The following is a 22,821-nucleotide window of genomic DNA, read 5'->3' on the forward strand; positions in this document are numbered from 1 at the left end:
GGAAGGTAACTTTTTTCATTTATTTACTGCTGCCAATTTGTATGCATATTCTTTCATTAAATGGGGTGAACTTCAACTTTATTCTTATCCGACATAAATTAAGAGTCATTTTTATTACATTATTTTTAGGGAGTAGAGTTGCAACTGGAAAATGTTCAAGTTGTTGGTGTTTATGGGTGGAGCAGTGAATTTGTTATTATTTCAATTGTGAGACCATGCACGTGCTAATCAAGAGGTACCTGATCTTTGTCATTCAAAAGCTGTTTGTTGAAATTTATACTGGGGTGCAAGTGACTTTATCTTGAAATTTACACTCAAAACTAGTTTTTTCCTTATTTTTCTTGTAAGTTTAGACTTATTCTTTTCTTCAATTAAGTGTTGTTTGGAGAGTGTTGTATGAACAACAATAAATCAACATTTTTTTTCTTCTTTTTCTTGTATGAACAATACATAGTCATAGTTTGACTTAATTAGTTGCTTATTTTGTTTATTAGTTGCTTGTTTTCTAGCTTATTATAGTCACTAATTGGTTTCTTGTTATGCTTAAATCTTAACAGCTATCATGGCAACCTTCAACAATAGTTTTGGACATGCACCTTCTTGCAGAAGATATCGTGTACGTGTTCTTGTGCTGCTATTGTGGATCCTTGCTTACTGGTTCAATTGTATGTATCTCACGTGAAGCTTTTGTTAGAACTATTAATCTTAGGTATTTCAAGTTTTTCATATTTCTTGTATCTCGTTAGTTTGTAAATTTCCGTTACAACTTTTATTGATTAGTTCTATCTTTCCATGGAACAACTATTTGTATGACATTAAATTTTATGCAATGAATTGTATTTTTGTATATGATATTTTATTTATTATGAGACATTAAATGCAAATTTAATTTGAAAATTAGTAAATCTATAAATAATATTTCTTTTAAACATATAAAATTACGATACGCAAAAATGTGTGTCATCTTCATTTATGACATGGCCTTTGTTGACAGGGGCTTTAATGATACGCAATGCGATTCATAAATGCGCATCGTAAGGTTACAATACGCAAATGCGTGTTGTCTTCCTTTATGACAGGGCCTTCCTTGATACGCATTGCGTGTCATAAATGCGCGTCGTCTATAGAGGACGCGCAAAAACGCTTTGTCTCTCGTTATGACATGGCCTTCCTTGACACGCATTTGCGCGTCGTCTGAGCGTTTTACGACACACATTGCGCGTCGTAAAAGGCTGTTTTTCTAGTAGTGGAAGGTTCTTACCAAATGGTTAAAGGCAATAAATAGTAATGTACTTTAATTGTTCCGTCCGTTATAGCAACCTACTTTCATTATTTTCTAAAATGGTACTCTAAATTAAAACCTTTACCCATTAATAGCAACGAGAAACCAAAAAAAATCCATGTATTAACGAAGATAAACATGAAAAAAATCATTTATTCTAAAAAAAAAATCAAAAGTTTGCAAAATTCACAACATAGAAGGGAATACTTCATATGATACACTTATCACAAACTAACAATATAGTCTTACAAAAACCCACCTGGTTTTCATATCTTTTTCTTCTATACGTCATGTGTCTTATATAAACTTCCTAGTCAATCACCTTGTGCTCTTCCTTGTCAAAATAAAATGCATTTTTTATTTTGATATAGCAGCCAACAAAAATTGATATCTTTTTTACTCCTAATTCATATTTCCTACACTTGTACAGAAACTGAAATAACTCAGATCTATAGCTACATGAAAGTCTAAGCAATATATATATATATATATATATATATATATATATATATATATATATATATATATATTCATTTTAGCAAGAAGTTAAATTGGAAAAAAGCCAGAACACGATAATTTTTAATATTAAGATTGGCAACATGCCTGGTGGACATCGACAGACATCTATGCTTGTATTCATATTCCTTTTTCATTACATTCATCAATGGACTGCCCTAAAACCAGCTTTCCATCACCATCACAACACCAAGGAGAGATAAGGTGATAGTCGTTCCATAGCTAACTATAGGGCATAATTAGATGAAACAAAGAATACATACTTACTAACCAACATAATTCCTATTATACCCTTATGCTCCTTTTGCTTGATTTAATCTAAAGATATGTTCTTCGTCATCCTTGTTCATGTGGATCTTTATGAAGGACACGATAAAAGATGGATATGAATAATTAAATGCTAACTATAGGCTACAATTGGTAAAATACTAAAAAGGCTACCCTCTTTCCCTTTTATTGGCATACGTTCAATATCGGAAAGCTCAAAGTATAACGTTTTCTTCTTTAACCAAAACAAACCACTAAGAGTAATACACATATCAATATTTATCCGGATTAATATAGATTGATAATTGATCATCAAGTGATCATATAATGCATGTAATATCAAATAATATAATGCATGGCCTTTATTATCTTCCATATTTTAATTTTTGTACATATTTATGATTATTTTATCCTATAAACCGAGGCTCTTTTTTTTTTTTTGGGGGGGGGGGTGGCTTGGAGCATATGCTGGTATGCAGTCATTATTGATCCAACATATGACTTTTAGTTACAGAAAAGTGATCTGTTAATCAAATATAATTTATATAAGGATAAAATTTTGGAAAATTATATTTATGACAGAAATTGACATCTATAAAAAGCTTCCCTAATAAAGTCAGAACAAATCTTCAAAATCATACTACATGAATAGACCCAGAGGATAATATAATCATAAAGTAAAACTTGACAAAATATATGATTATGTTCATTGGATAAGGACTTATATCGAACACACCATGAATGCAACTTCCCACTGATGAAAACACCCATCTTTGAAACCTAGTCAATTGTAAACAACAACAAATTCTCTGTTCCATTCGAAAACTCCATCATCCTTCAAAGATCATTTCTTTGTAACATTCCTCCTCACAATTCCCCGCTTAAAAGTAAGTGGATTGTTCGACTTATTTGACCCTTTCCACTTAACCTCAACAACCAATCTTGAAAGATTTTGAGAACCATATGCAAGAGTGAGATGAATTGTAATAAGGATTTTTTTCCTACTTTTCATAGACTTGATGCTATCATCCATCCTTGGATTATTTATCATATAATAGCAACAATGAATAAAAACAAAACTACATGCTACAAATATAGACTCTTGGGTAATATTCCAAATATGATTGGTTTTATCTTTTTGATTCTGAAGGAGCATACGTGAGAACAAATAGGGTATTATGGTTCCAAAAATTTCAAACCTACAAATCCCACTTTAAACAATCGATTTCAATAACCAAGAAGAATAAAAAAAAATAAAGAATGAATACTTGGACAATGAAAGTTAAGTAAATATGAGAAATCCTGCACAAATAGGTTAAGGAGGTGGAAATAGCGGATTTCTATGAAATTGGTTCCGATCTTGGTAATCAAGATCAAAAAATCTTGGTGATTGTTGATTTCTAGGAATGGATGAATGCTTGAGATTTATTGGGAGCTGATTTGTAGCATACAAGTTGGAAATTCTTAATTGTTTCCAATGTAAGAGCAAGAATGAAGGTTGATTGGGTTTTAAAGGGATAAAATCATTTTTGGAACATCACATAGAAACTTTGAGCGGGAAAATTCGTTGGGAGGGGCTCAATAATTGTCAAGTAGCAATTTGGGTACTCATTTACTAGGATAGAAGATGTTGACGTGTCAAATTATTATAGGTTTTTTTCGTTTTCGGAAAACATATGTATTTTCGAACGTGCCTTCTTATATATATATATATATATATATATATATATATATATATATATATATATTTATATATAACAGACTGTTTGGTTTGATTTCAACGACAATATGGTATAATTTGAATACAACACATTTCTGAAATATACTTCCATAATGTTCAGCAAGTTATTTTTACATAAGCAAAATGGAAAACGTTTACCACAACAGGTTTCTGTTCTATCGATTGAGCAAGAAACCACATGTTTTTTTTTCTTCTCATATTCTTCTTATGTAAACGATTTCAAAGTAATATTAATAGCAACGATTTTAGAAAAATGTTATTAGCATCGATTGAAGAGAAAGAAAGAGATTTTATTTAAAATTCTCATAGCAGTGATGTCACAACAACCCTGTTTGGGGTCACCTTCAGAGGGGGCTGTTTGGTTCGAATGTAACATTCGATTGAAGCTAAAGAGAAAGGGAGATGGAGAGGGAGGGAGGGGCTATATATATATATATATATATATATGTGTGTGTGTGTGTGTGTGTGTTGTTTGGTTCGAATGTAACATTCGATTGAAGCTAGAGAGAAAGGGAGATGGAGAGGGAGGGAGGGGCGATATATATATATATATATATATATATATATATATTATAATGTGGATGGACAATTATCGTGCGGACGTGTGGGCAATGCTATTCTATGAGAATTACTTAGATAATAAATTGTTTCGTAATGCGAATACGTTCAACCTTATAAAAATATCGTCATTTTTATGCATTCTCACTAATTCTTATTTATTTTTGTTCTCACATATCGTTTTTCACTCATTTTCATTCTGACAGAATACGACTCAATAAACATTCTGATAATATTCTGACAGAATGAGAATAACAATAAAAAGTCTATAATAACCTTATAGACGATTTAATTAGTAAGAATGTGTGATAATGATAATAGTTATGTAAGATTGAACGTATTCATATTATCCAACAACATCTTTTCTTTGTCATTCTCACATAATAGTACCGTCCACACGTCCGTACAATAGATGTCAATCCACATTTGAACCTAGCTCTCTCTCTCTCTCTCTCTATATATATATATATATATATATATATATATATATATAGAGAGAGAGAGAGAGAGAGAGAGAAATCACATGCGATGAAGGTCGTTGGACAACCCTTGTAACGAAGTGGAGAAGACGTGCATAAGAGGGTTGTCAGTTGAACGAGAGTGAGAAGAATATGATGTTCGGTTTATTAATGAAGGGTATGACGATGTTTAGTGAGGGAAAAATCGTAATTGCTACTTTCCATGTTAAAAAGAAATTAATTCCCTTGAGATGGTGAAGGAATGGACTTCCTTCATTTGAAGAAAAAAAATATTTCATTCTGAATTCTTTTTTCTTTCCTTAAAGCTAAACCAAACATATGAATTTGAGGGAATTGAATTCGATTCCATTCAAATTCCATTCCATTTCTACCAAACAAACAATCTCTTATTTTGATTTATGTTGAGTTAATCTAGCTAATTACGGAAATAAAAAATATGAAAAAGGTATATTTCCAAGAGAAAATTAGTAAACTAGCCAAAAACACTAATTATTTATCCATTTTTAGTCAAAAAATACAAATTACCCCATATTAGCCACTAAAATTGTAGGTTTCTTAGAGAACCTACAGTTAAACGTAGTTGACTTTGGTCAAAGCAAAAAAAAATTAACTACTATTTCGAGGCTCATTTACTCTTTAAGGGTCCGTCAACCGATAATATATATATAAAGTGTTAGTTTTTAATTTAGGTCATTTTGTCTACTCTTTTCAAGCAATTAGACTACTATTTTTTCTCAATGGAACCTTCAAGAAACAAATAGTTATGTTTCGATTTTTGTTGTTGTTTTTGCGCATTCTAAATTTGACTAGAGTTTATACCTATAGTTTCTTTTAAACCGATTTTTTTTATGAAACCGTAAACTTCATATGAAACCTATGGTGTACAGCTAAACAATGCACAAATTATACATCGAATGCTTGTACACCGTAGGTATCGTATTAACCTACTTTTTTTTCGATTTTTTGCTTCTGCCTTGCATGTAATTGTATTATGATAGATATATTTTGATTTTTTTTTTCTATTAAAAAAAACCGTAGGTTTAATAAGAACCTACGATGTACAAACAGTTAATGCTCAATTTATGCATTGACAACTTGTACACCGTATGTTTCATACCGAAAGAGTAGGTTTCAGGTAAAATATTCTTTGGGAAATCGTATGTTGTTATGAGCAAACCTTAGATATCTTAAAACCTACGGTTTTGATTTCAAAAATGATTTTTTTATACTATAACCGAAATAGTAGGCTTCAATCCGAAAGACTAGTTGAATTAACAAACCTACGATTTTAGTAGCTAAAAATAAAGAACTTCTAATTTTTGGCTAAAACTAAATAGGTAATTATTGTTTTTGGCTATCGTAAAACCTATTATTTTGATTTAAAAAATGATTTTTTTTATACTAAAACCGAAAGAGTAAGTTTCAACCCGAAAAAATAGCCAAATTAACAAACCTTCAACCTTTAGTGGCTAATTAATGGATAATTTCTAATTCTTGGCTAAAAATGAATAGTTAATTAGTATTTTTGGTTATAATAATTATATATACATGATAATTCTAAAGTGCCATTTGAACTATGATTGGCTGGATTTTTTGTTTGGGTTTTCTTTTTTGTAATCTGTATTTTTCCATCGTAATGGGTCGGTTCCGTTACTGTTCATTCCCCATACGTGTTCTTTTATCCGTACTTCTCCTTCTACGTGTACTGCCTCTCAGTTATTCTCCACTGCCTCCTTGCTTTACTATGCTTTACATCGTCTGCACAACTCAAAATCGATGGTTGCTTCGCACACCTATTTTCTATCTCTCCCACTGTTCCTCACCGACTCTTTAAATCAAAGTTTGAGGGCTCCCATCTGTTACTGATCGGGAAAGAAAAATGGAGGTGGGTTCCTTCGATCCTTGACTGCTCAAAAAGAAACACGAAGGAAGCAGGTGGTGATGGTGTTTTTCGATGGTGTTGGTCGGAGGAAGGTGGCAAGGTGGCGTTTGTCGATGGTGTTTGCCACTCATCTGGGTCCCTCTTTTCTATCTTTGATTCCATTTTTTCTCACAACTCTCGGTAGGAGTCGATGGTACTAGAAATTTTCAATTATCAGCCCTAAATCTTCAAGAATGTTGATTCCACCGGCGCACCTTACCACCATGGTACCCTAATTTCATTATTTCATATTTCACAATGGGAAATTCGAATCGTTTATCAAAATTCTTCTGACAAATACAGGCAAGTTAATTAATTATATTTGCTTCACTATTTCTTTTTATTTGGGTATATCGACTCTTTTCCTGTTGATTAACAGAGCAAAGCACGATGATGGAATCATTTTGCTCCCAATCTTCAATTACAGCAGCAATGATGGTGCCTAAGCTTCTGCAGTTCCGATTGAGGGTCTATGCAAAATCTTATCTACCGACAGACAGAGAGAAAGAAAAGGAGGAGAAAAAAATGGAAGAACCCTTGAAGTTTTATTATATTAGGGCCAAATTCTCCTACTTTCTCTCTCTATACGCTACAATATTACTTCCAAACATACACAGAATAATTAAAATTTTGGAAAAATCTTAACAGTTCTTGATGCTGGCCTCATCGTCATCCTTCAAGAGACTCAATTCTCTGGTACGGCCTCTTTTTTCTTCAAATTTACTGTTCTTGATGACCTATATTTTAACAATTCTTCAATTTTGCCCCAAACCCACTTCATAAAACAGTTGAATTTGCACACAAAATATAAAAATCATATTTTTCTGTTGTGGGTAGGCACATTCCTTGAAACGTGTACAAAAATTATCCACAGGTAGTGAAATGTATACAGAGTAGAGTAAAAAAAAACATATTAGTTTGTATTAAAGGGCTTTAAGGCACTCAAAGTTGCTTTCATATCTCTTAAATGCCGCTAATCATCTGTGATTTTCTGTATACTCTACGTAGGAGTGCAACATCATCTCTTGGGTACAATCAGCTTATCAATGGCATAACATCTTGAAATCACTTGTCATTCATTGTTGGAGCCACAAATTACTATATTCTGGTAAAACATTACTTAGTATTTTCATAAGGATCTAAATACAACATTGAAAATGCAGTCATTTTTGATTGAATTTGCAGCAAGTAATGATTCAATAGTGTTGAGATATTGGAGACAAAGCAAATGGAAGAAAGTAAAAAAAAAAAAATTTGGATATACATACAATTTTTGAGGAGCATTGGATTCAATATTCAGATAAGTTTATTTCACTGTAAACAATATTTTCAGCTTTTTGTTGTTTTGAAAATTTCAGATATGGTTAGCTGCATAGCTGTACCCTGTTCCTTACCCCCTCCACTATTTTCTCCAAATTTTCCTCCAAATTCAAATTCAATGACCTCAGCACTTCCAATATTCTCACTAACACAAGAAAAACATCCAAAATAAGCTGCTCTGGCGCCGAAAATTCTCAAAATCAGCAGCAACAGCTCAATCTATCTGTTCTTCAGTTGGATAGATTTGAAGCATCAAACAAGATGAAGGTAGTTTTTTCACTTTACCCGTGTACTATTTTAAAAAAAAAGACGCTATTGCCCTTATGAATGATTTGGACAAATTTTCCCTTATGACCTCTTATCTGTTTTTCACGTACATCTATCCACATCCATTTTACTGAACTTAATTTTGTTAATTGTGACAGTTCGTTTGTTGAGAAGAATTACAAGGAGATGCTGCACTAACGGATGGAATAAAAAACCCCTTTTTTTCGATGTTATTTTTACTCAGGTAAAACATCATACATTATCTTTTTTGTTTTTTAAAAAAAAAATTTAAAGCGATTGGAATAAGATATTGATACAGTCTAATATGATGGGTGTAGAATTTCTTGTAACAAACTACTATAAGTAAAAGTTTTTTAGGAGCTTAAGTTTACATTTCATAGTATACTTAAACCAGTAATCACAATTTTGAAAATGTAGTCAATATGGCTCTAATGTTGATATCAATGTATCTGCAACTTCTAGGGTTGTTGGGTACTCCACCAGCTTTTAACCTTGCTGTAAGATGACTATATTTTTAGTGTTCTAGAAATCCTTACTACTTGAAGCATATTGTCTTCTGTGCTCAAATTTTTGTACCTCCTCAGTTTTTTTGTTAATTGGTGTAATTTTAATTATTGGTGCAATTCATCACAAATGTAACCGTTCTTGATGTAATTCATCAAAGTTTTAGGTGAATACCTACTTCAAAGATTCAGAAGTAGTATTTTATTGGTCATTATGCTATGTACACAACTAATTGTAGAAAATAGCAGGAATGCTCTTCTGTCTCTCAATTGTACCTGTGCTTTATAACCTAAGTTTCAGGACAAGCGCATAAATTATACCATTCAGTGTCTTTTTCTTTGCATGTATGGAAGATTTAGAAGTAGTGTTTTACATGGATGATATCGATTCTTGCAATCATGATTTCTATATTGGTTGCTATACTCATCCAAATATGTAATCATTTTTATCTTTCTTTATGAAAGTATAGGTATTTTGGTTGTTGCAATTAATGATTATATTTGGTGTTACATTGCACACATAGTGAACTGAAGGCATTATCGCATTGTACTTACATTTTTAGTGATAATCGCAATATGTACCTCCTTATAGCAGCATGCTTACATCTCTTCAATACGTTGGTTTTATGAGAAATATGCAAGTAGGTAGCGTTGACTGCTGTCAATTAAGGTGTTAAGTACCAACATAACTTTTCCCTTTTGTTATAAAAGGTTTTGAATCGTGCTCAATGCAGCGCAATAAAATTTTACCGTTTTCTCAATTTCTTTGACGTATCATTTTTCTATTTCTAATATTTAAATATATTATTTACAAAACTTCTAGTCTAGTTAAATATTTAAAGAGATAATATCGAATACAATCATACATCGACGTTTTATATTGTTGTTATTTACAAAATATTAGTAAAAAGTCCGACCTGCCGGATTCGAACCAGCGACCTAAGGATAGCTATGAACACACTACAGTCCTCCGCTCTACCAACTGAGCTAAGGTCGGCCTGTGCTTAATGTCAGGATTAAAATATTTATTTATATTATCCTATAGGACAATTCAGTTTTTCTTTTCTGAGTATCATTGTTAATCGAATTTCTTAAAAAAACTAGTACAATATAAAATAAACTTCTTAATAAAGTTTAACGTTAGCAATAGCGAATATCTTGTACCTTTATCATTGAAAACAATTGTTACATTTATTTTGAAAAAACAAAAGAGATACTAAACTTATTTCAGAATCGATAACATGTTTATATTTTGTTAAATTGCAAACAAAAATTAAGATCGACCATCGTTGGTAGCATGCTTCGAGAGGAAAGTATATTTAAGGGTTTCATTGGGTTTAATTAAAAGTTTTCGTTTGAATAAATAATATCAAATGAATTCTAATTGATTTTAGTTTTCAAAATACAAATTTGAATAAATAGTAAAGAGTTTACAACAAAAAATAGATTCATATATTATCATGATCGATTTACCTAAGGATAACTATAGAATCCTACGATCTAAATCAAAATTTTTAACAACCTTGACTAATACCAATATAATAGTTAAGGCCTGTTTGATTTACTTCTTACCGGGTCCGGTAAGAATTCTTATCGGGTCCAGTAAGAAGTTATCCTCTTACTTAGTCTAGTAAGGGTGTTTGATACAACAAACTTTAGCCTCTTATCCGGTCCATTATTGCCCTCTTACCGAGTCCTCCAAAAAATATAGTTGGCTAGAAAATAGCTTGCATATTCCTTCCTATGACGTCCCTAACACTTCGCTCTCGAGTTTCATTTAACAAGAGAAAGGAAATGAAGTGAGAAGATTTGGAAATATCTTTGCTCCCGAGTTTCATTTAAGGAGAGAAATGAAGAAAAAGGAAAAAAAGATTCAAGTTAATTTTCTCTATAAACTATTCTCCCAAATTAGAAGGAACTAGAGAGAAAGGAAAAGAAGATCAATTCCTTTCTTTTCTTTTCTATCCTTTAATGAAGTCGAAAACGGAGTGTAAAAATCACGCCTCTACCTCCATCTTTCAGTCAATCAAACTAGACCAATAACTGCCTTCCTCTACCACTTTTTACATCTCCAACACCTTCTTTCGCTACTCCTCCGCCAACGCATTCCTCCGCCACCGCCTTCTTCTTGTAACTCTGGTAAGTAATCATTCATTCATTTGTTTTTTTTTTTTTTTGAAATCGATATAGATTCTATGTATGTTGAAACTATATGGTATTTCTTATGTATTTTATGACCCAAATATGATAGATACAAAGAAAATCTCCATTGGACTCAAATTCCTGCTTGTAAGCAAATTTATAAATATTATAAACATTGCCACACTTGGCACATTTTGTCCATATAAACTTGTTGTCACAAAGTGTAATGTTGTTTATACAGTTCCATAATAATCACCACCAGAAGAAAGAAAGAAAATTGAGTTTTAAAGAGTTGATGGGCACTAAAAACAATAAACCATATATAAAAACAATGATAATCTAGGTTTTAGAAGTTAGGAAACATTGGTCAAATGTGTCTTTAAACAGGGTGGTAGTAGATATTGACAATTGTAAGCATTCATCAATTAAAATTGAAATTATTTAGCCAAAAGAACCGTAAGCTATAACTTACATGTCATTGCCACATCTACCCTGTGTATCTCTATTTTGCTATTGCTCTAGGGGCCGTTGACACCTGTTATGGCTTTAACCCAATTCAAAAGGCGTTGTGTCAACTCCGGCTAACCAGAGAATCAATAGCCAAAAGAAAACTAAAATTATGATTCAAACCAAACCACTAAACAAAATCTTGTGTCTCCTTTTTATGCTTGTATGATGATGGTGATAATGTCGTATAATTAATAATTCTTATAGTTTTTACATTTACTACATTGATCAAAAGAGGAAATATTTTGGATCTTTAATCTGAGAAGGATTAAGGTGATCAAGGAAAAAAAATGCTCAATGATGTTTTTGTTTGGTTAACATTTTCCATCATATATCAACCACTATATATGAGACCCGTGTACTACACGAGTTATTAAAAATAAAAATCTTATATCAATATTTAAACATTAAATATTTTATAAAATAACACTTTTACATAAAATAATGTAATCTTTTGAGACATTTATAAAAGAAATCAAATATTCTTTAGAATATTTATGAGACTTTATTTTATCAAATTAATAGAATGATTTTCTTTCCTTATAAAACTCGTTAGAATTTTATGAAATTTATTTTAAAAACTGAAAATTCTCAAAAAATGACAAGTGGAAAATAATAATTCTAAATTCCCACAAAATTACATATGGCAAAACTTTTGAGAATTTGGCAAGTGGCAAAAAAACTTTCATTTATTAGAGAGAACTAGTTTATAACTCGTGAAAACCACGGTTATAAAATTAATTAAATTTCATATTAAAAAATCAAAATTATTAATCAATTATTTTAAATAAATTATTACTTAAGAGATTTTTTTTAGTTATATAAAATTATAATCGTTGATTTAAATAAATACATGAAGTTATATCATCATATAATCTGTATTAATTTTATTTTATATTTCAATATAATGTTATGAATTTAATATAATTAGAGTGAGAAAATTTAAAATGATTAATCAATTATCTATTTAATGTAATTAAAATGAGAAATTTAAAAATTAAAACTTGAAATGGATAATCAATTATTAATTTAATGTAATTAAAGCAGAAATTTAAAATTTAAAATTTGAAATTTGAAATGAATAATTAATGAGTTGACAAGTGGCATGATAGGTGATATATAACATTAATGAAAAGTTCTAATTGTATGCCACTTGTCAATATGAGGTTAAACTTATTCTTTTACTAGGTGTGTGACCCGTATATTATACGGGTTGATTAAAAAAAATAAAAATAAGGGGTAGACATTAACTATTTTCTAAAGTAAAATTTGTAAATAAATATAAATGAAATGATGAATAATTCAATCTATACTAATAAAAAATTATTATCATGTTTTAAATAATCATGTTTGATATTAACATAAAAAATTAGGTATTTTTTGAAGTAAGCTTTCGAAATAAAAACAATAAATAGAATAAACCACAAGGACCATTTATGTAATTTGTCTTAATTAATCTATATACTAATAAAACTAATTAATATAAATTCATAAATGGGATTGATTAATATATTAATAGAAATAAAAATTCACAAATAGAAAGTATATTATATACGTTAATTCACATTAATTATTATGAGGTGACATTTATTAGGTGGAAGATGAATAAAAATAAAAAATAATACAAAAATGACAAGTGGAAAAAAAATAATTTTAAAATTCTAATAAAATGTCATGTGTCAAATTCAATAAGAAGTTGACATTTGGCAAAATTATCTTTATTTATTAGGTTAAGATATATATATATATATATATATATATATATATATATATATATATATATATATACATAGTAGGTGTGAGACCTGTATATTATACGGGTTGATTTAAAAAAGATTAAACATTAAAGTGTAAACAGAAAATATTTTTTAATGTACAACTTTAAAATAAGAAAGGAAAAATATATTTATTGCAATTTAATATCATATATATGATATTTAATATTTTACATATATAAGTATATGAATTTAATTTTAAAAATTAAAACAAACCAAAAGTTGACAAGTGGATAATATTTATTTCAAAAATACTACAAAATAACAAGTGTTAAAACTCATAAGAGAATAATATTTTGCAAAAAAAAACCCTTCATTTAGTAAGTAATATATACATATATATATATATATATATATATATATATATACATATATATATATATATATATATATATATATATATATATATATATATCAATGTTATAATAGGTATAATAGGCTTACTACACTATACAAAAAGATAAAAACAACATAAATGAAACGACCCAAAAATACGACCCAAAAATTTCGTTTTTCAACATAACCAAAAACCATAATCTGAGTGTCATATCATAAACCATACATGATGTATCTAAAAATAATAATAAAACACTGTGCGGAAAACTGTATCATATCCATGTCATATAAAAATCAAGAACCAAATCAACTCCCAGGATAAAAGCTGAAGCTGTGGTGTGTGCGATGCCATCATCCCGAGCTCTTCCCTCTACTTGCGGAAGTACCTGAAACCAAAACTGAAACTGTAAGCACGAAGCTTAGTGAGCTCCCCAAAACTACCACATACCATACAATACATATAAAGCACATACTGGGCCTTGCCCACTGCATCAGACCGAGGTCTGGAACTAGCTGCATCGGACCGAAGTCCGGAACTGACTGGGACCTTGTCCCCTGCATCGGACCAGAGTCCGAAACTAACTGCATCGGACCGAAGTCCGGAACTAACTGCATCGGACCGAAATCCGGAACTGACTGCATCGGACCGAAGTCCGGAACTAACTGCATCGGACCGAAGTCCGGAACTGACTGCATCGGACCGAAATCCGGAACTGACTGCATCGGACCGAAATCCGGAACTGACTGCATCGGACCGAAGTCCGGAACTGACTGATCATGACATAGCATAACACCTAACAACTATTATAATCACACATACTGCATACTGCATCGGACCGAAGTCCGGGACACATACACGAATATGCTTGAATCACAAAGACATCAAGCACTCTAGCTACTGCATCAGACTAAAGACCAGGGCTACTGATAATTACACGGGCCGGCATTGTGGCCGTAGACCCGTTCCTACTGAAGGGAAACTCACCTCGTGAACTGGCTGCTGAGTGTATGGCTCTGGAAGCTAGCTGCTGCTGCTCCGGTATCTCCCCGGCTACAAGTCCATAAACACACTCAATTAAATACTAAACACTGCACTGGGTAAAATGACTCTTTTACCCTTGGTTAAAGTCAACTCTCAGACAAAGTCAACTCTCGGTCAAAGTCAACCCATAGTTGACCTGACTCGCCGAGTTGGGCCGCCAACTCGCCGAGTCCCTATTCTCACTCCTCGACTCAACTCGCTGCTACTCGTCGAGTATGGCATCGACTCGACGAGTACTCTCCCGATCCAAGAACTCAGACAATCTTCATCCGACTCGCCGAGTCCTATGAACAACTCGACGAGTTGTTCTTGAGCTTAAGAAGATTGCCTTGGACTCGCCGAGTTGTATGAACAACTCGCCGAGTCCCCCGATTACTGAGTCTACCTTCAAACTCGCTGAGTCCACTCCCTTACTCACTGGTCCCACTCGATACCACTCAAAAGGAAGAAATCGGGGACTCGCGACTAGACTCGCCGAGTCACCGCCATGCAACTATTCTACACTCGATTCTGATCAAATCCAATACATACAAATGATAGATCTGAGTCCAATAAGCTGATTTACCATGTAAAGTTTCCAACTTTACGTGTACAAACGCATGAACAAGGGAATAAAGGCTAAAAGATGCTTAAAAGGGGTAGATTTAGGGTTAATGTGCAAAATAGCTCCATAAAGGCAATAGATCTGGGCTCTACAACTCCTATATGAACAGATCTAAGGTTATCTCGGCATAAGAGAGCTTCCATATCAACATAAGGCTTTAGAAAGGCATAAACAAGATCTAGAAAGGGTTTCAAAGCATAAAAGGGAAGGAAATATGAAGAATACCTCAAAGAGCTGTTGCTTTCCCTTGAATCTCTGCTCTACAATCCTTCTCCTTGCTCCTTTCTTCTTCTCCTTCTTCAAGCCTTCACAATTAGCACACAAAATCACTTAGAATCACTCAAGAACGAATTAGGGTTTTCTCACAGCTTTAGAGGGTGAAGGAGGCGAGATTGGGGGCTATAAGGTGGCTTAAATAGTGGGCAACCCGGGGATTTAGGGTTTCTCCCAGACGGGCAGACTCGCCGAGTCCAGAATATGGACTCGCCGAGTCGCCAGCTAATCACGTGCTCGAAATCCCGACCCTACTCGGCGAGTCAGGCTATGAACTCGCCGAGTCCCTCTTGCAAAACTTCAAAATAAATACCAAGGAATTACCATACCGGAGACGGGTCGTTACAATTCTCCCCCACTTATCTCAGACTTCGTCCTCGAAGTCTGCTACGGCTGAATCTGCAAATATCTCTGGGTAGTGCTCCCTCATCTCCTCCTCAGCCTCCCACGTCCACTCAGACCCCTTCCGGTGCTGCCACTGCACATTTACTAACTGAATTTCCTTGTTCCTCAAGGTCTTGGTCTTCCGGTCCAGAATTGCGACCGGTCTCTCAATATAATTCAGGCTGCTATCAACCTGAATATCCTCTAGGGGAACGACTGCTGACTCATCCACCAGACACTTCCTCAACTGAGACACATGGAAAGTGTTGTGGATCTGACTAAGCTCCTCAGGAAGATCTAACCGATAAGCAACCTGACCCACCCGGGCCAAAACCCTGAAAGGACCAATAAATCTGGGGCCCAACTTGCCCCTCTTCCGGAACCTAATGACACCCTTCCAAGGTGAGACCTTCAGAAGGACCATATCCCCCACCTGGAACTCCAAGTCCGAACGCCTCCTATCGGCGTAACTTTTCTGCCGACTCTGAGCAGTCTGCAGTCTACTACGAACCTGCTGGATCAACACGGTCGTCTTGAGCACCACCTCTGTGCTCCCAATGACTCGCTGACCGACCTCGCCCCAACAAATCGGGGTCCTACACTTCCTCCCATACAACATCTCAAAGGGAGGTCGATCAATGCTCGCATGATAACTATTGTTATACGAGAATTCCGCTAACGGAAGATACGTATCCCAACTGCCACCGAAATCTAGGACACACGCCCTTAGCATGTCCTCGAGAGTCTGAATCGTCCTCTCGCTCTGCCCGTCTGTCTGAGGGTGGAAAGCGGTGCTGAAATGGAGACGAGTGCCCATCTCGTCGTGGAACCGCTTCCAAAATCTGGATGTGAAACGGACATCTCGGTCTGACACCACCGATACCGGCACTCCATGACGTGCCACAATCTCACGCACATAGATATCGGCTAACTTCTCCGCCGATATACTCTCCTGGATCGGGATAAAATGGGCACTCTTCGTCAACCGATCCACTACTACCCATATCGAATCCACTCCACGTGCGGTCCGGGGAAGCTTGGTGACAAAATCCATGGTAATGTCCTCCCATTTCCACACGGGAATGTCTAACGGCTGCATCCTGCCGTGAGGTCTCTGGTGCTCCGCCTTGACCTTCCGGCAGGTCAGGCATCTCTCGACGTACCAGGCGACGTCCCGCTTCATGCAGGGCAACCAATAATCAGGTCGAAGATCTCGATACATCTTCGTCGCCCCTGGGTGGATAGAAAACCGAGACTTATGAGCCTCATCCATCAACACTTGCCGTACTCCACCCCAGTACGGTACCCACACTCTCCCGTGAAGCGTCAGCAAACCACGACTATCATAATCAAACGAGGCTACTCGACCCACGATCCTCTCACACTTCTGTCTCTCCTCCTTGAGACCCTCTACCTGAGCCTCCTTGATCCGCTCCAACAACGGAGTGATCACTGTCATCCTCAAACATAGATCCCTGATAGGGGCCGCCGACACCTTGCGGCTCAGGGCATCGGCCACCACATTGGCCTTCCCTGGATGGTATAGGATCTCACAGTCGTAATCCTTTAGCACATCCAACCACCTCCTCTGCCTCATATTCAGACTCGGCTGATCCATAAGATACCTCAAACTCTTGTGATCCGTGTAAATAGTACAACGGACCCCATAAAGGTAATGCCTCCAAATCTTGAGGGCAAACACAACTGCCCCCAGCTCCAAATCATGGGTAGGATAATTAGCCTCGTGAGGCTTCAACTGTCTCGAGGCATAAGCTATCACATGGCCTCGCTGCATCAAAACTGCTCCCATACCTGTGATCGAGGCATCACAATAGACTACGAAGTCCTCTACTCCCTCTGGCAAGGTAAGGATCGGAGCCTCGCACAATCTCTGCCTGAGGGTCTCAAACGCTGACTGCTGCTCAGGACCCCAACGAAATACCACTGACTTCCTGGTCAGTCGGGTGAGCGGCACTGCTATCTTGGAGAAATCCTGAATAAATCTCCGATAATACCTTGCCAACCCCAGGAAGCTCCGAATCTCAGATGGAGACTTCGGGGCCTCCCACTGCATCACGGCCTCAATCTTGGCCGGATCTACCAAAATACCCTTCTGGTTGACGAGGTGACCAAGGAACTGCACCTCGCGCAACCAGAACTCACATTTGGAGAACTTTGCGAAAAGTCTCTCCCTCCTCAAAGCCTCCAGCACCTCCCGCAGGTGCTCCTCGTGCTGCTCCTGCGTCTTGGAATATACCAAGATATCGTCTATAAACACTATAACCGACCGATCCAGCATCGGCCTACACACGCGGTTCATGAGATCCATGAACGCGGCTGGAGCATTGGTGAGCCCAAATGGCATCACCACAAACTCATAATGACCATACCTGGTCCTGAAAGCAGTCTTCTGTACATCTTCTTCTCTAACCCGCATCTGATGATAACCGGAGCGTAGATCGATCTTGGAGAACCAAGACGCTCCCTGAAGCTGATCAAACAAATCATCTATCCTCGGAAGTGGGTAACGGTTCTTCACCATTACCTTATTCAACTCCCGATAATCAATACACATACGATGTGACCCATCCTTCTTCCTCACAAACAGGATCGGCGCTCCCCAAGGCGAACTGCTCGGCCGAATGAACCCCTTGTCTAACAGCTCCTGCAGCTGTGTAGACAACTCCTACATCTCAGGGGGAGCTAATCGATACGGTGCTTTGGCTATCGGAGCCGCACCAGGAATTAGGTCGATCCCGAACTCGACCTGTCTCTCGGGAGGTATCCCCGGCAAATCCTCGGGAAACACGTCCGGGTAGTCTCGAACAATAGGAACATCATCAACTGTCATCTTGCCCTTCTCCCGGGCATCCAAGACGTAAGCTACAAAGCCGGCGCAACCCTGCTGAACATAGCGCCTCGCCCTTGCGGCGGAACAAAAGGTCGGTCCCCGCTGTGGCTTCTCGCCCTGAATCACTAACTCTCCCCCACTGGGACTGCGGACCCTCACTAGCTGAAGCTCACGATCAATCACTGCCCCATTGGGGCTTAGCCAATCCATGCCCACAATAACCTTATTCCCTCGCAGAGGAATAGGTACCAGATCCACTGAAAACTGCTCGTCAAATAACTGAAGAGAACACCCTCTATGCACCCTATCGACCCTCACGGTCCTATCATCTGCTATCTCAACCTCTAATGGACCATCCAGCTCCCCTGGAGCCCTACTAAATCTCTTGCTAAGCGCAAGTGATACGAATGATCGGGTAGCCCCCGAATCGAATAATACCAAAGCAGAAATGTCGTTCACAGAGAACGACCCTGAATAAAACATACAATCATAAGCAATATTCAATCAATAATAATAAAGAGATAAAGGGAAGATACATACCCGTCACCACATCAGGAGTCGCTCGCGCCTCCTCTGCTGTCATCTGAAACGCCCTACTCTTTGCCACTGGCGCATCAGCTCGGCCCTGCCGGCCATCTGTAATCCTCAAGGTAGCAGGGGCAGGTGCAACCACCTTCCCTGCTGCAGCTAAACTCGGACACTGGGACTTTTTATGTCCCCTCTGATTGCACTGAAAGCAAATCAGATCTGATGCTGCGACGGCAGTAGCAGGGGCCGTACAATCCCTACTCAAATGCCCAATCCGACCGCACTTGTAGCAGCCGGAACTCCCTGCCTTGCACGCTCCCTCGTGCAATCTCCCACACTTGCCACATCGACCGTGGCTCGGCTGACTCCTAGATCTGTGATCCGAAACCTTGGGCTTTTTGCCCGAACCGCCTGAACTCGGAACCGCCTCCGGTTTCCTCTTCTTCTCCATCTCGAGATCAATCTCCCTCTCCCGAGCCCTAGCAATCATATCTTCCAGCGTTTTACAGCTGGACCGGCTCACAAACTGGCAAATATCGCTCCGCAACATCTCATGATAACAGGCCTTCTTCATTTCCTCATCAGCCACGTACTGAGGAACGAGAAGAGCCCTCTCCCTGAACTTGGCGGTGATCTCCGCCACTGTCTCTATAGTTTGGGTGAGGTCCTGAAACTCCCTAGCCAACTACTGCACCTCAATAACCGGTGCGAACTCCGCCCTGAACCTGGTAGAGAAATCAGCCCAAGTCATGGCGTCCAATGCTGCGTCATCTCCAATGGAATGTCCGATCTCCTCCCACCAGTCCCGTGCCCTGTCCTTCAGAAGACAGGATGCCAATCTGACATTGTCCCCCTCGGGACACCTGCTAGTGCGGAAAGCGTTGGCCACATCCGCCAACCATCTGGTACTCGCTATGGGGTCCCGCGCCCCATGATAGTCCGGAGCTCCACATGCCCTGAACTCCCTGAATGTAAGGGTGCGCGACCCCATCATGGCTGCCACCTCGGCATGGAAGGTGCCCAATCTCTCATCCATCAGCTCTAGAATCCCCTCCTTGATCGAACCGAAGATCACAGGAGTCTGCTCTATAATGATACGCGTAATCTCCGAAGAAAGAAACTCTCGGGTCTGCTCATCCATGCGCTCATCCCCCGAGCCTGAACCTGATCCCTCCTCGGCACCTCCGCTGCCGGCTGCTGGTCTCGAACGCAAAACCACCATTCTGAAACACATCACAACTACATCAGAAAATGGAAATATCTCAAGGGATCATTGATACTACAACTAGCTTCCTGGTCTTGTCTCAGCCTTTCTTGATTCGAGTACGGATCCTCTGCTTTCAGTAGTACGGGCCCATACTACCTTCCACATCTATCCGTACTTTCTTCAAGAACTGCTTTGGCTCCACCAAGTCACTTTTACTACTACTGATCTCTGCTACTCTCATCCTAGGCTTGCCCTAGGGAAATCTCAGACTCAACTCAACTAGTCCTCAGCTGCTGAGAGTCTCCTTATAATGCTAATTAACCACCACCTGAACACCATCACATGTGACGAAGGTCAGATAATCCTTCAAGTAAAGGACCCGTCCCTATAACGGTTGGACTCAAACAAGAGCTGCGCAATAGGGCCAGTTCCAGCACTCTGGGATTATTCAACCCTGATCACATGTGGTGTGACGTGTTCACCTAATGGCTAACTTCCATCACTCAAAACTCCCACAAAGCACGAAGCAAGCAACATTCGGATAAAGGAAACATACTCAGGCAAAACTATTCTCAAAACGAGAAACTGTACTAGCATACAATGCTAAGCTCACACTATCAGGCATAACCTAAACAGACTATCCTACTGCTATCTACTCAATACTAGCATGCAATACTCATAAAGCTGTAACACATAAAGCAGGCACATAAGGCATCCTCCTAGATCCTTAGTCCTATATCAACATGCTGTTCTACTGAAGCTGGAACAATTAATCATAATAATAAAACTTGTATTGGTAATTTGGGAGTACTTACTTGAGCTCGGCTGATCGCATGCACCACACCCTTATCTCGTTTTAAAAAATTTCTTTCTTTCTAAGTGCTTTCAAAATTCTTTTAGAAACATTTTTCTTTTTAAAAATCTTTTTATTTCCCCCTTAGTTTGAGTTCAGATACACCCGAAAGTGTATCCGAATCCCTCAAACCAGGGCTCTGATACTAACTTGAAACGACCCAAAAATTTCGTTTTTCAACATAACCAAAAACCATAATCTGAGTGTCATATCATAAACCATACATGATGTATCTAAAAATAATAATAAAACACTGTGCGGAAAACTGTATCATATCCATGTCATATAAAAATCAAGAACCAAATCAACTCCCAGGATAAAAGCTGAAGCTGTGGTGTGTGCGATGCCATCATCCCGAGCTCTTCCCTCTACTTGCGGAAGTACCTGAAACCAAAACTGAAACTGTAAGCACGAAGCTTAGTGAGCTCCCCAAAACTACCACATACCATACAATACATATAAAGCACATACTGGGCCTTGCCCACTGCATCAGACCGAGGTCTGGAACTAGCTGCATCAGACCGAAGTCCGGAACTGACTGGGACCTTGTCCCCTGCATCGGACCAGAGTCCGAAACTAACTGCATCGGACCGAAGTCCGGAACTAACTGCATCGGACCGAAATCCGGAACTGACTGCATCGGACCGAAGTCCGGAACTGACTGCATCGGACCGAAGTCCGGAACTGACTGCATCGGACCGAAATCCGGAACTGACTGCATCGGACCGAAGTCCGGAACTAACTGCATCGGACCGAAGTCCGGAACTGACTGATCATGACATAGCATAACACCTAACAACTATTATAATCACACATACTGCATACTGCATCGGACTGAAGTCCGGGACACATACACGAATATGCTTGAATCACAAAGACATCAAGCACTCTAGTTACTGCATCAGACTAAAGACCAGGGCTACTGATAATTACACGGGCCGGCATTGTGGCTGTAGACCCGTTCCTACTGAAGGGAAACTCACCTCGTGAACTGGCTGCTGAGTGTATGGCTCTGGAAGCTAGCTGCTGCTGCTCCGGTATCTCCCCGGCTACAAGTCCATAAACACACTCAATCAAATACTAAACACTGCACTGGGTAAAATGACTCTTTTACCCTTGGTCAAAGTCAACTCTCAGACAAAGTCAACTCTCGGTCAAAGTCAACCCATAGTTGACCTGACTCGCCGAGTTGGGCCGCCAACTCGCCGAGTCCCTATTCCCACTCCTCGACTCAACTCGCTGCTACTCGTCGAGTATGGCATCGACTCGACGAGTACTCTCCCGATCCAAGAACTCAGACAATCTTCATCCGACTCGCCGAGTCCTATGAACAACTCGACGAGTTGTTCTTGAGCTTAAGAAGATTGCCTTGGACTCGCCGAGTTGTATGAACAACTCGCCGAGTCCCCCGATTACTGAGTCTACCTTCAAACTCGCTGAGTCC

The 22,821-nt window shown here is 37.6% G+C and overlaps 2 long non-coding RNA genes and 1 other non-coding gene across 6 annotated transcripts; 2 read left to right on the forward strand and 1 right to left on the reverse strand.

Annotated features, from left to right (window-relative positions):
* The first annotated feature begins 15 nt into the window (after positions 1 to 15).
* Positions 16 to 847, forward strand: LOC122196535 (uncharacterized). Its single transcript, XR_006188511.1, has 2 exons — positions 16 to 235; positions 558 to 847. It is a non-coding gene; the product is annotated as an uncharacterized LOC122196535 (long non-coding RNA).
* A 5,606-nt stretch (positions 848 to 6,453) lies between these two features.
* Positions 6,454 to 9,145, forward strand: LOC111882559 (uncharacterized). Of its 4 annotated transcripts, XR_002847191.3 has the most exons (5): positions 6,455 to 7,460; positions 7,773 to 7,872; positions 7,950 to 8,351; positions 8,510 to 8,595; positions 8,835 to 9,145. It is a non-coding gene; the product is annotated as an uncharacterized LOC111882559 (long non-coding RNA). The 4 variants fall into 4 exon arrangements; XR_002847188.3 differs by having other exon boundaries at positions 6,454 to 7,460; positions 7,928 to 8,351; positions 8,510 to 9,145; XR_002847187.3 differs by having other exon boundaries at positions 6,457 to 7,460; positions 8,510 to 9,145.
* Positions 9,146 to 9,786: 641 nt separating this feature from the next.
* Positions 9,787 to 9,872, reverse strand: TRNAY-GUA (transfer RNA tyrosine (anticodon GUA)). Its single transcript is given in 2 exon segments — positions 9,787 to 9,822; positions 9,836 to 9,872. It is a non-coding gene; the product is annotated as a tRNA-Tyr (tRNA).
* Positions 9,873 to 22,821: the final 12,949 nt, after the last annotated feature.

Source organism: Lactuca sativa, chromosome 2 (genome assembly GCF_002870075.4).
Source record: "Lactuca sativa cultivar Salinas chromosome 2, Lsat_Salinas_v11, whole genome shotgun sequence".
NCBI lineage: Eukaryota > Viridiplantae > Streptophyta > Magnoliopsida > Asterales > Asteraceae > Lactuca > Lactuca sativa.